This window comes from Antedon mediterranea, chromosome 10 (genome assembly GCF_964355755.1).
Source record: "Antedon mediterranea chromosome 10, ecAntMedi1.1, whole genome shotgun sequence".
Classification (NCBI taxonomy): Eukaryota; Metazoa; Echinodermata; class Crinoidea; order Comatulida; family Antedonidae; genus Antedon; species Antedon mediterranea.
The window spans coordinates 13,571,425-13,582,765 of NC_092679.1; the positions used below are offsets into that span (position 1 = coordinate 13,571,425).

General features: G+C 35.6%; 1 pseudogene; it reads right to left on the bottom strand.

The window, feature by feature from the left end:
* Positions 1 to 398: 398 nt before the first annotated feature.
* Positions 399 to 808, bottom strand: LOC140060119 (histone H3-like; annotated as a pseudogene).
* Between the last annotated feature and the right edge of the window lie 10,533 nt (positions 809 to 11,341).

Below are 11,341 nucleotides of genomic sequence, written 5' to 3' on the forward strand. Positions count from 1 at the left end.
ACATCCAATTCTAGATGAATCTGGAATTCTGAGAGTTGGTGGTCGAATACATTATTCATCTATGCCTATGGAAATAAAACGTCCTATAAACGTACCAAAATCGTACCACAAGAAAGTAAACCATATGGGCAGAAGTGTCACGGTAAACAGTCTAAGCAAGGTGGTTTCTGGTTGATCGGCGCAGTATCCGCTGTCTCACAATACTTACGAAAATGTGCGACATGTAGACGATCCAGAGGTCAACTAGGTGCCCAAAAAATGGCCGACTTACCTATTGATAGTCGGAATCGCCTCCATTTACACATAGTGGAGTTGATTTATTTGGCCCATTTATTATCAAAGAGAGAAGGAGTCGAGTCAAGAGATATGGTCTTTTGGTTTGAGAAAGTAAACACTGCTTATGCACGTTCACCACGGATACGACGGGCCAGCTGAATGTCTTTAGGCATGATGGTTGTCGTTTAGCGTGGATGGCACACAAGTTGGTGTCTTCGAAAAGACCGACCAAGTATGCTTCGCTCGCCTCCTGAAGAGCCATGACAGCTGAGCTTTGGAATCGAAGATCCGTCTTGAAGTCTTGTGCGATTTCACGGACAAGACGTTGGAACGGGAGCTTTCAGATGAGAAGTTCGGTACTCTTCTGGTAACGACGGATCTCACGAAAAGCGACGGTTCCAGGCCTGTAACGATGAGGTTTCTTCACTCCACCGGTAGCTGGTGCACTCTTTCCTGCTGCCTCGGTAGCAAGTTGTTTTCGAGGAGCTTTTCCTCCAGTAGATTTACGAGCAGTTTGCTTAGTACGAGCCATTTTTTACTTTCGAATTTCGAAATTAGATTTACGGTTTGGGTTCGTTTATAAGCAACCTGATAAGCAACCTGATTGCTGAAGGCAATTAGGAAACGTAATGTGATTGGAAAAAATGTAGCTTATTACACGTCCGCATACAAATCTATCAAATCATCAATAGATACTCAGATCGCGCTGGTTTTCGTGAAACAAAAATAGGCCTAGATACAAAACAAAAGGATAAATACACCTAGGCCTATATATACTGTATTATCCATCTTCCTCCTATTCGATTTTAATTAAACAATAATACTGTAAGTAATTATAGTAGTAGTAAATTATAGTTTATACACAGCACAAGTACTTTCTTTAAATATGAAGGATGTGGTGTATGTATGTGGGCAGATTTCTCCACAGGGTAAGGTTTTAACCACAGTAAATGATTGTCATTTCATTAATTTTACCGATAATTAATATTAAGATGGCTCCAACTTTTTATTTCTTCTAATAATTTTTCATCTTTAAAATATTATATTATATATATATGCCATAGACACCATCCTTAATACGCGGCACCCCCGAGTCCTGGGACTTGGGGAACATGTTTCTTTTATTATTGACCTTCCGTCATTAATTGGAAGGTGGTACATATTATGACAACCGATTCTATTATCTCTATTTCGAATTAGAAAACAATATTGCTTTATTTCACAGTGGACATTCGGCATTTTGTTACTAATGGACACTTAAGAACAGTCAGGAAAATTCAAAAGAATTGCCATGTTACTCTATACGAGGTACCTGCTATGTGCTGTACACTTGTTTAAAAGTCAACATTAGACTGAAACAAGGTTCATACAGTATATAGTAAGCCTCCTATCTACAATCCGCAATTGACATTCAGATTCTGTATGAATTTTGTCCAGACAGCAATGCAAAAAGAACATTAATAAAGTGGGCATACCACATTCATGTGGTGTCTCCTGTGTGTATTCTCAAATGATTAATTGAATTATATATTTAAATTATTAAAGACAGCACTCTTCCAATCGTTACGAAGGCCTTAGACACCATCCGTACATCTAATAAATAAAAAGCAGCTATAAATATTTATCGGAATGAGAGTGACAATAAGGATTAACTTTAAAAGAATAAACACTAGAACAAAGAGAATTTCAAGTAGAATTTATTTTAAAAAATATCAATCACAAGATTAAATACATCTTGAGACAAGATAAATAATTTGCAGAAGCAAAAAGAAAGATGTAATTGGGTATACCGCATTCATGTGGTGTCTCCTGTTTGTATTCTCAAATTATGCATGAATTCTATATTTATAAGACCACTTTCCCAATCATACACAGGACAATATTGCTTTCAAAATTTACCAACATATAATAGTCCAATGCTGATTGTGTTTCTTTCCACAATGTTCACATTCATAGGTCACGTGCACCACGACGATAGAATTATTGCCGAAACCGATTTGTTCGTTTACGGTGTTCTATCTCTGGTAGCGTTGGTGTACGAACCGACCATCAACAACGGTTCGTTGATGATACGCGTAAATGGATTGTTTTGTGGAATAGTTGCTTCGAACATTAACACTAAACTGTGCGTCGAGTTCGAAAAAGAAACTCGACGTTCTTGTAAATATTTGAAGATTATGCACGGCGTAAATCGAAAACGACACAAAACGTGCACGAATACGAATACAAAAGACGACATTGAGGTGCATCATCGCGAATACGAATTTTTTCCTTTGGTGTCGGCCAGAAACGAAGATCCCGACCTAGTTTATTCGTGCTATAATCCATTGTCGATGCACACCGAACTCGAATTGGAAATTACGCTGATTTCTTCATGGCGACAAAGTGTATCTGTTGAAGATGAAGAAATATGTAGGCGATTGAACGACGAACACGGTATATTTGACGCGAAGAATTGTGTACAAAAAATCGATTTCGATGTAATGTATTTGAATTGGATGGAAATCGAAATAGTGAAAAGAATGCTTTGGTTTTTAATGTCTCAACAGCCATCTGCCCGCGACTGTTTTTCGTCGATGGTTGGTGATAGACGGTGGTTATATAAATTTACGAGTTATATTTCAGGTACTTGGCACCCTAGATCCAGGGACTATTATTGATCCACCACGCTAGGGTCCAATCGGAATCCAGTTGCTGGTTCCTCTAATGGTGGAAGAGGTGGAAGATGTGCAGGAATGTGGGAAATTTTAACAATGTCAATGATTCCAAATAAGGATCAAATTGATGCTGTTGACATTTGTGAACATTTAATCCAATGTGATACTCAAGACATCCAGGAAAACGTAAACAATAAATTATTATCAAAGGAATAAATACTTTAGATTTAAAATATACTCAAGAAAGTCCTGGAGAAATGCAATTTCATGACTGACAACAATGCTAAAATATCCAAGACAAGATAAATATCAATTAATATTTATTATATTTAATAAGGAACGATGAATACTTTAGATTTAAAATATACTAAAGAAAGTCCTTGAGAAATATGCAATTTCATGACTGACAACAATGCTAAAATATCCAAGACAAGATAAATATCAATTAATATTTATTATATTTAATAAGGAACGATGAATACTTTAGATTTAAAATATGCTAAAGAAAGTCCTTGAGAAATATGCAATCTCATGACTGACAACAATGCTAAAAATATCCAAGACAAGGTAAATATCAATTAATATTTATTATATTTAATAAGGAACGATGAATAATTTAGAATCAAAATATACTAAGGTCCTGGAGAAATATGCAATTTCATGACTGACAACAATGCTAAAAATATTCAAGACAAGGTAAATATCAATTAATATTTATTATATTTAATAAGGAACGATGAATACTTTAGCGTTAAGCGTCAAGGCCCAGTTTGAAACCGATTTAGATTATTTCAATGGACAAAGTGGAAGCCTATGTGATGTGATTTTCTGTACATGGTTTCAAGATTTAACAACCCTCGGATACCTGGCAGGATCGGATTTTAACATCAGGCAGCCAAGATTATCTTAGGTACAGGTACTTATCTGCCATATTTTATTTATCTGTAATTGAAGCATCGCCTATAGAGATGAGCACTGTAAAAGCAATTATTGAATGTAGCTTATAAATGGCTGACAAATTCCAGCTGAAGCAGATAAGTGCTCATATTTGATCCAAGCAATTTATGCTAGTCAAAGAGATGCGATGAACAAATAAAAATTTTAAATATTTTAGATTCAAAATATTGCTGAAAATCTTTCAGAAATATGTAATTATCTGTTACAGCGGAATGCTCAAAATATCCAGGACAAAGTAAACATCAATTCTTATTTCTTATATTGAATAAGAAAAAATGAATACTTTCAAAATATACTAAAAAAAGTCATGAAGAAATATACAATTTGTTACCGAGAAGAATGCTAAAAATATAAAGGTAAACATCAATTGATATTTCATATAGAAAATGGAAAGATTTTAGATTCTAAACACATTGTGTTAAATTTTTTTCCACAATGTTCACATTCATAAGGTTTCTCTCCATATGTATTCCTAGATCAACAAACCGAAAATAACAAACAATAATGCCAAATTTCCTCAATTTTCACTAGGCCTAAGTGACAACTCACTAAGTAAAGAGCCGCGATTTACATAAACCACAGCTTGTGGTCTGACAGTGCAACATAAACAGATAGTAGAGCAGTTAATGACATGAGCTGTGCATTTTATTACCAAAGCATGAAACTTGGCACAAAGTTTCTTTGATGTATATAGATTCAAAATATCAGGGGGTGCCAAGTGTCCAACGTCCGGTATGGCGGCCATCTTGATTTCAAAATGGCCACCATAAAAACAAAAAATTTTCATATCTTGGCAACTATACACATTAGAGACTTAATTCTGGTCTCAAATTGTTCACAAACCATATATTTCTATTTGCTCTAATGAAAAGTTTCGTCCAAAAATGACCGGAAATGACGTTTCTTACAGTTTGACCTTTGACCTCGTATTTGTATATCTCTGATTTTGGTGTCATTTTGTTCAGAATAAATACATTTATATTTGTAGTAATGAAACATTTTCACATAAAATGACCGGAAATACAATTTATGACCTTTGACATTAATTTATTGATTTTTAATGTGAATATACTGTAGGTGGTTTTTGTTGGTCTAAAGTGCACCTAATTTTGAACTTTAACCTGATAGGCGTAATTATATTAAATGATTAATGGACTTAAATTGTATATAGTACATAAAATTGGTAAACATTGTGCTTGGTGGTACCATTAGTTCAATGATGTTGGCACCTTCTGATTCGCTAAAAGTTTTAATAGTTTGACAGAGGAAATAACATACATGTTATTGAATACCGTAAAACCTCGAAAAGGTGATAGTATGAGCTTCTTTTCGAGACAGACTGTATTTGATTGTCAAATGAATACTAGTATGATGATCGTGTTTATATCAATATATTATTAATGACCTTACAAAGAACCCTTTCTATTTCAACAATTAAGCCACAGTTATTCTACAATTTATTGTTTTCCAAGTGGTAGGCTTATTTTGATTGCATCTTATTTTTGTATGCTTCCTCGGTTAATATGGTCCTAACCCTCCTTCTTTGTCTGTAGATGATCTTATACCCCATTCTTTGTCTGTGGATGGTCTTTACCCGCTTCTGTGTCTGTTGATGGTATTATTACACCCCTTTCTTTATGTGTGGATGGTCTTACACCCATTTCTTTGTCTGTGGATGGTCCTACACTCCCTTCTTTGTCTGTGGATGGTCCTACACCCCTTCTTTTTCTGTGGATGGTCCTACACCCCCTTCTTTGTCTGTGGATAGTCTTATGCATCCTTCTTTGTCTGTGGATGGTCTTACACCCCTTTCTTTGTCTGTGGACGGTCTTATACCCTTTTCTTTGTCTGTGGATGGTCTTATACCCCTTCTGTGTCTGTTGATGGTATTACACCCCTTTCTTTGTCTGTTGATGGTATTAAACCTCTTTCTTTGTGTGTGGATGGTCTTACACCCCTGTCTTTGTCTGTAGATGGTCTTATAATCCCTTCTTTGTCTGTGGGTGGTCTTACATCCCCTTCTTTGTATGTGGATGGTCCGATGGTCCTACACCTCCTTTTTTGTCTGTGGATGGTCTTATACCCCTTCTTTGTCTGTAAGTGGTCATATACCCCTTTCTTTGTCAGTGGACGGTTCTACACCCCCTTCTTTGTCTGTGGATGGTCTTACACCCCTTTCTTTTTCTGTGGACGGTCTTATACCCCCTTCTGTGCCTGTGGGTGATCTTATACCTCTTCTTTGTCTGTTGATGGTATTACACCCCTTTCTATTTGTCCGTTGATGGTATTACACCACTTTTTTTGTATGGCTGGTCTTGCACTCCTTTAATTTGTCTGTGGATGGTCTTATACCCCTTCTTTATCTGTAAGTGGTCCTATACCCCTTTCTTTGTCAGTGGTGGATGGTCTTACACCCCTTCTTTGTCTGTGGACGGTTCTACACCCCCTTCTTTGTCTGTGGATGGTCTTACACCCCTTTCTTTTTCTGTGGACGGTTTTATACCCCTTCTGTGCCTGTGGGTGATCTTATACCCCCTTCTTTGTCTGTTGATGGTATTAACACCCCTTTCTTTGTCCGTTGATGGTATTACACCCCTTTTTGTATGTGGATGGTCTTATTTCTTTGTCTGTGGATGGTCTTATTTCTTTGTATGTGGATGGTCTTATACCCCCTTCTTTGTCTGTGGATGGTCTTATATCCCCTTCTTTGTCTGTGGATGGTCTTCTCCCCTTCTTTGTCTGTGGATGGTCCTACACCCCCTTCTTTGTCTGTGGATGGTCCTACACCCCTTATTTGTCTGGGGATGGTCTTATACCCTCTTCTTTGTCTGTAAGTGGTCCTACGCCCCCTTCTTTGTCTGTGGATGGTCCTATACCCCTTTTTTTGTCAGTGGATGGTCTTATATCCCCTTCTTTGTCTGTGGACGATCCTACATCCCCTTCTTTGTCTGTAGATGGCCTTACACCCCTTTCTTTGTCTGTGGATGGTCCTATACCCCTTTTTTTTGTCAGTGGATGGTCTTATATCCCCTTCTTTGTCTGTGGACGGTCCTACATCCCCTTCTTTGTCTGTAGATGGCCTTACACCCCTTTCTTTGTCTGTGGATGGTCTTATACCTCCTTCTTTGTGTGTGGATGATCTTACACCCCCTTCTTTGTCTGTGGATGGTCTTACACCCCCTTTTTTGTCTGTGGATGGTCTTATACCCTCTTCTTTGTATGTGGATGGTCTTACAACCCCTTCTTTGTCTGTGGATGGTCTTACACCCCCTTCTTTGTCTGTGGATGGTCTTACACCCCCTTCTTTGTCTGGACCCACTACTTTGATTGATTAAATTAGACATTGTTTCTCGTATGATTAGGAAACCAAGACCTTTAAAGTGAAAGTCCACAGGTGGATGCCTAAACAGGTCTTGTACAGAACAGTATATTGTAGGTCCATGTCACTAATTTGAGGATTACTTGAATAATTATATTGAGATGTCTTTTACGAATTGATTTAGTTCGGATTTTGCTAAAAAATCAATGACTAGAGAAAATCGAGGAAAAGGATTCAGATGAAAAGTTTACAGCAAAGGCCCATTACCATAAGAATGGAGTACATTTTTTTAGATGCAACGAAAAAACGATTGACACATCACAGTTTAGCAAACATGTCGGCATAGATGAGCTCAGTGATCTGTCATACTTTATGCCTATCCTATCACATCAAAAGTTAAAAATTCAGAATAATAATTCTGTGTCATTTATTTCGGTAAAAAAATTAGGTGCATTTATACCAATTTAACCACATACAGTATGTTCACATAATTATATATGTCAAAGGTTATAAATTGTATTTCCAGTCATTTTATGTGAAAATATTTCATTACTACAAATATAAATGTCTTTATTCTGAACAAAATGATACCAAAATCGATTGAAAATGATCAGTAGTTACTGAGATATACAGATAAGAGGTCAAAGGTCAAACTGGAAGAAACATCATTTCCTGTCATTTTTGGACGAAACTTTTCATTAGAGCAAATAGAAATATGTGGTTTGTGAACAATTTGAGACCAGAATCAAGTCTCTACTGTTTATAGTTGCCAAGATATGAACACTTTTTGTTTTTATGGTGGCCATTTTGAAATCAAGATGGCCGCCATACCGGACGTTGGACACTTGGCACCCCCCGATATTTTGAATCTATATACATCAAAGAAACTTTGTGGAAAGTTTCATGCTTTGGTAATAAAGTGCACAACTTGGCTATTTTTATGGCGTTAACTGCTCTACTAGAGAGAGTATATTGATCCAGTTCGTTTGGTCAAAGTTCTGCTTTTTAAATATTCCTTTTTACAAGACAACATAAGTATAAAGATTCAAGGAGATGGTGCTCAAATGGGTAGTTGTAAAATTACTTGTGGGAATTTCATTTCTTAACCACGAAATAAAGCTGTTTGGCATATCCTATCAAAATCTAAAAGAAAATTTACCCAGTTACACTTTTCTATGATTGTGATAACCTAGAAGAAAACTTAAAAATTCCTTTTCTGGAAAGATTAGTTAAACATTTTCAATCAAATTTTACCTTTTATTTAAGTGGAGATGAAATGTTCATCCAAGGTATACTGGATGGGTCATCTGTTTTAGGACCACTATAAACAGAGAAAGGTTGGAATATCTATAATGAATGTAGCAAAAAGTTAAAAAAAAAATGTTTTAGAAAACGGTATCCGAACAGACTTACCATGCCTAATATTGATAGTATCCATCCAGTTTCATACTGCCATCAATTCCACTTATCTATATACTGGCATGCATTCTTCTCTGGATTTCAATGTGTACCAAAAAACTTTTGTCATTAGAAGTTGAACATTACAAGAACCTAGTCTGACATAAGTGGGCATACCGCATTCATGTGGTGTCTCTCCTGTGTGTATTCTCAAATGATTCATGAATTATACATTTAAATTATTAAGACAGCACTCTCCCAATCGTCTCGTAGGCCTTAGACACCATCCGTACATCCAATAAATCCTACTTTAAAAAGCCGCTATAAATATTTATCGGAATGAGAGTGAAAATGAGGATTAACTTTAAAAGAATAAACACTAGGACAAAGAGAATTTCAAGTAGAATTTATAAAAAAATATTAAGCAGAAGCTTAAATACATCTTAAGACAAGATAAAGAATTTGCAGAAGCAAAAAGACAGATGTAATTGGGTATACCGCATTCATGTGGTGTCTCCTGTTTGTATTCTCAAATGATGCATGAATTCTATATTTATAAGACAGCACTCTCCCAATCATACACAGGACACAAAGTTCAAAATATTGCTTTCAAAATTTACCAACATATAATAGTCAAATGCTGATTGTGTTTAATTTCTTTCCACAATGTTCACATTCATAGGTTTTTCTCTTGCGTGTATTCCTATCTATTCTCTTTAAAGTTCTTGCAACAATGTTGGCACTCTCCTAATTGCCATGACACCATTGGTACTTGGCACCCTAAATCCAGGGACTATTATTGATCCACAACGCTAGGGTCCAATCAGAATCCAGTTGCTGGTTCCTTTAATGGTGGAAGAGGTGGAAGATGTGCAGGAATGTGGGAAATTTTAACAATGCATGTCAATGATTCCAAATAAGGATCAAATTGATGCTGTTGACATTTGTGAACATTTAATCCAATGTGATACTCAAGACATCCAGGAAAACGTAAACAATCAATTATTATCAAAGGAATGATAAATACTTTAGATTTAAAATATACTAAAGAAGGTCCTGGAGAAATGCAATTTCATGACTGACAACAATGCTAAAATATCCAAGACAAGGTAAATATCAATTAATATTTATTATATTTAATAAGGAACGATAAATAATTTAGAATCAAAATATACTAAAGTCCTGGAGAAATATGCAATTTCATGACTGACAACAATGCTAAAAATATCCAAGACAAGGTAAATATCAATTAATATTTATTATATTTAATAAGGAACAGAAAAATACTAATGCTTATTGGTACATACTAAACACTAACTCAATCTTCGATTGGTCTAGTATTTTGAAGAAATCATTATCTCTTTTGGCAGTACCATCTAGTCACAGATTGTTTGCTGTTTTCGATATCACTAAGGTCCACACATTGAATTAGATTTACAATGATGGGGTTTGAATATCTTTAGAGAAGAGTTCAGTATAAGATCATCCAAAATTAACAATTTCTAACAAGAAATACAGTAGCCACCCTTTTTTCTGCTTACTTTAAAAGGAAATTTAAAGTAGTAAATTATAGTTTATACACAGCACAAGTACTTTCTTAAAATGAAAGATGTGGTGTATGTATGTGGGTAGATTTCTAAACAGGGTAAACTTTAAACCACAGTAAATTACAACTTATTTCTATAGACCAATAATATCTACAGATAATATCCACAAAAATGTGCTAATTTCTAATACACTTCATGATTAATTTCATTTATTATTTTTCAACTGTAGTTTTCATTTTTACCGATAATTAATATTAAGATGGCTCCAACTTTTTATTTTTTGTAATATTATATTTTATATCTATTTTGATTATTATATTATTAGATTAGATTGTTTGATTGCAGGTATCCTGTAGACATGTATATGGAAAATGATGTTGTATTACACATTCCAGAAGATCTAGACTTTGATCTAAATGTAAATTTGCCATGTCATGCAATTTATTCTGCCAATAGTTTGGACACACATTAACTTGAGAGTTATACCAACAAGAAGCAAACATTTGAAACTAAAAGGAGAACTTAAGAAACATGTAATTGTACACCCATCTAAAGCCAATATTCCTAGGCCAGAAACCGAACCCCAAGCTGCAGAGAGTAGACACCAGCTTGGGGAAGCTCTTCCTACAAACAGGGAAACAAGAAGCAAATTGGTCTGTAGCAAAACTAAAAGGAGAACTTAAGAAACATGTAATTGTACACCCAGCTAATGCCAAAAAAAACACAGTTGTTACGCTTATTTAATGAAGTCAATATTCCTAGGCCAGAAACCAAACCTCAAGCTGCAGATAGTAGACACCAGCTTCTGGAAGCTCTTCCTACAAAGAGACTACTGATCCACTTAGTTTCTATGTTGTCAACAACATTACAAAATCTTCAACAATATGTGGCATCATTGACACGAAAAGTGAGTTCTTTGAGCTCTCAACTACAGCCGCAGTTGGTAGTCCTTCAACCATCAATAATACTGCCACTAGTTCCCAAGCAACGATAAGCGAGGACGTCACACTGGAGCCATACACAATTAATTCAGCAGTCGAGGCAATAAATCAGCCTAGTACGTCGACAAATAGACGGTAATAAACAGTATGTGTTGTTTTACAGTAAGGAACGATGAATAATTTAGCGTTAAGCGTCAAGGCCCACAGTTTGGATTATTTAGATTATTTCAATAGACAAAGTGGAAG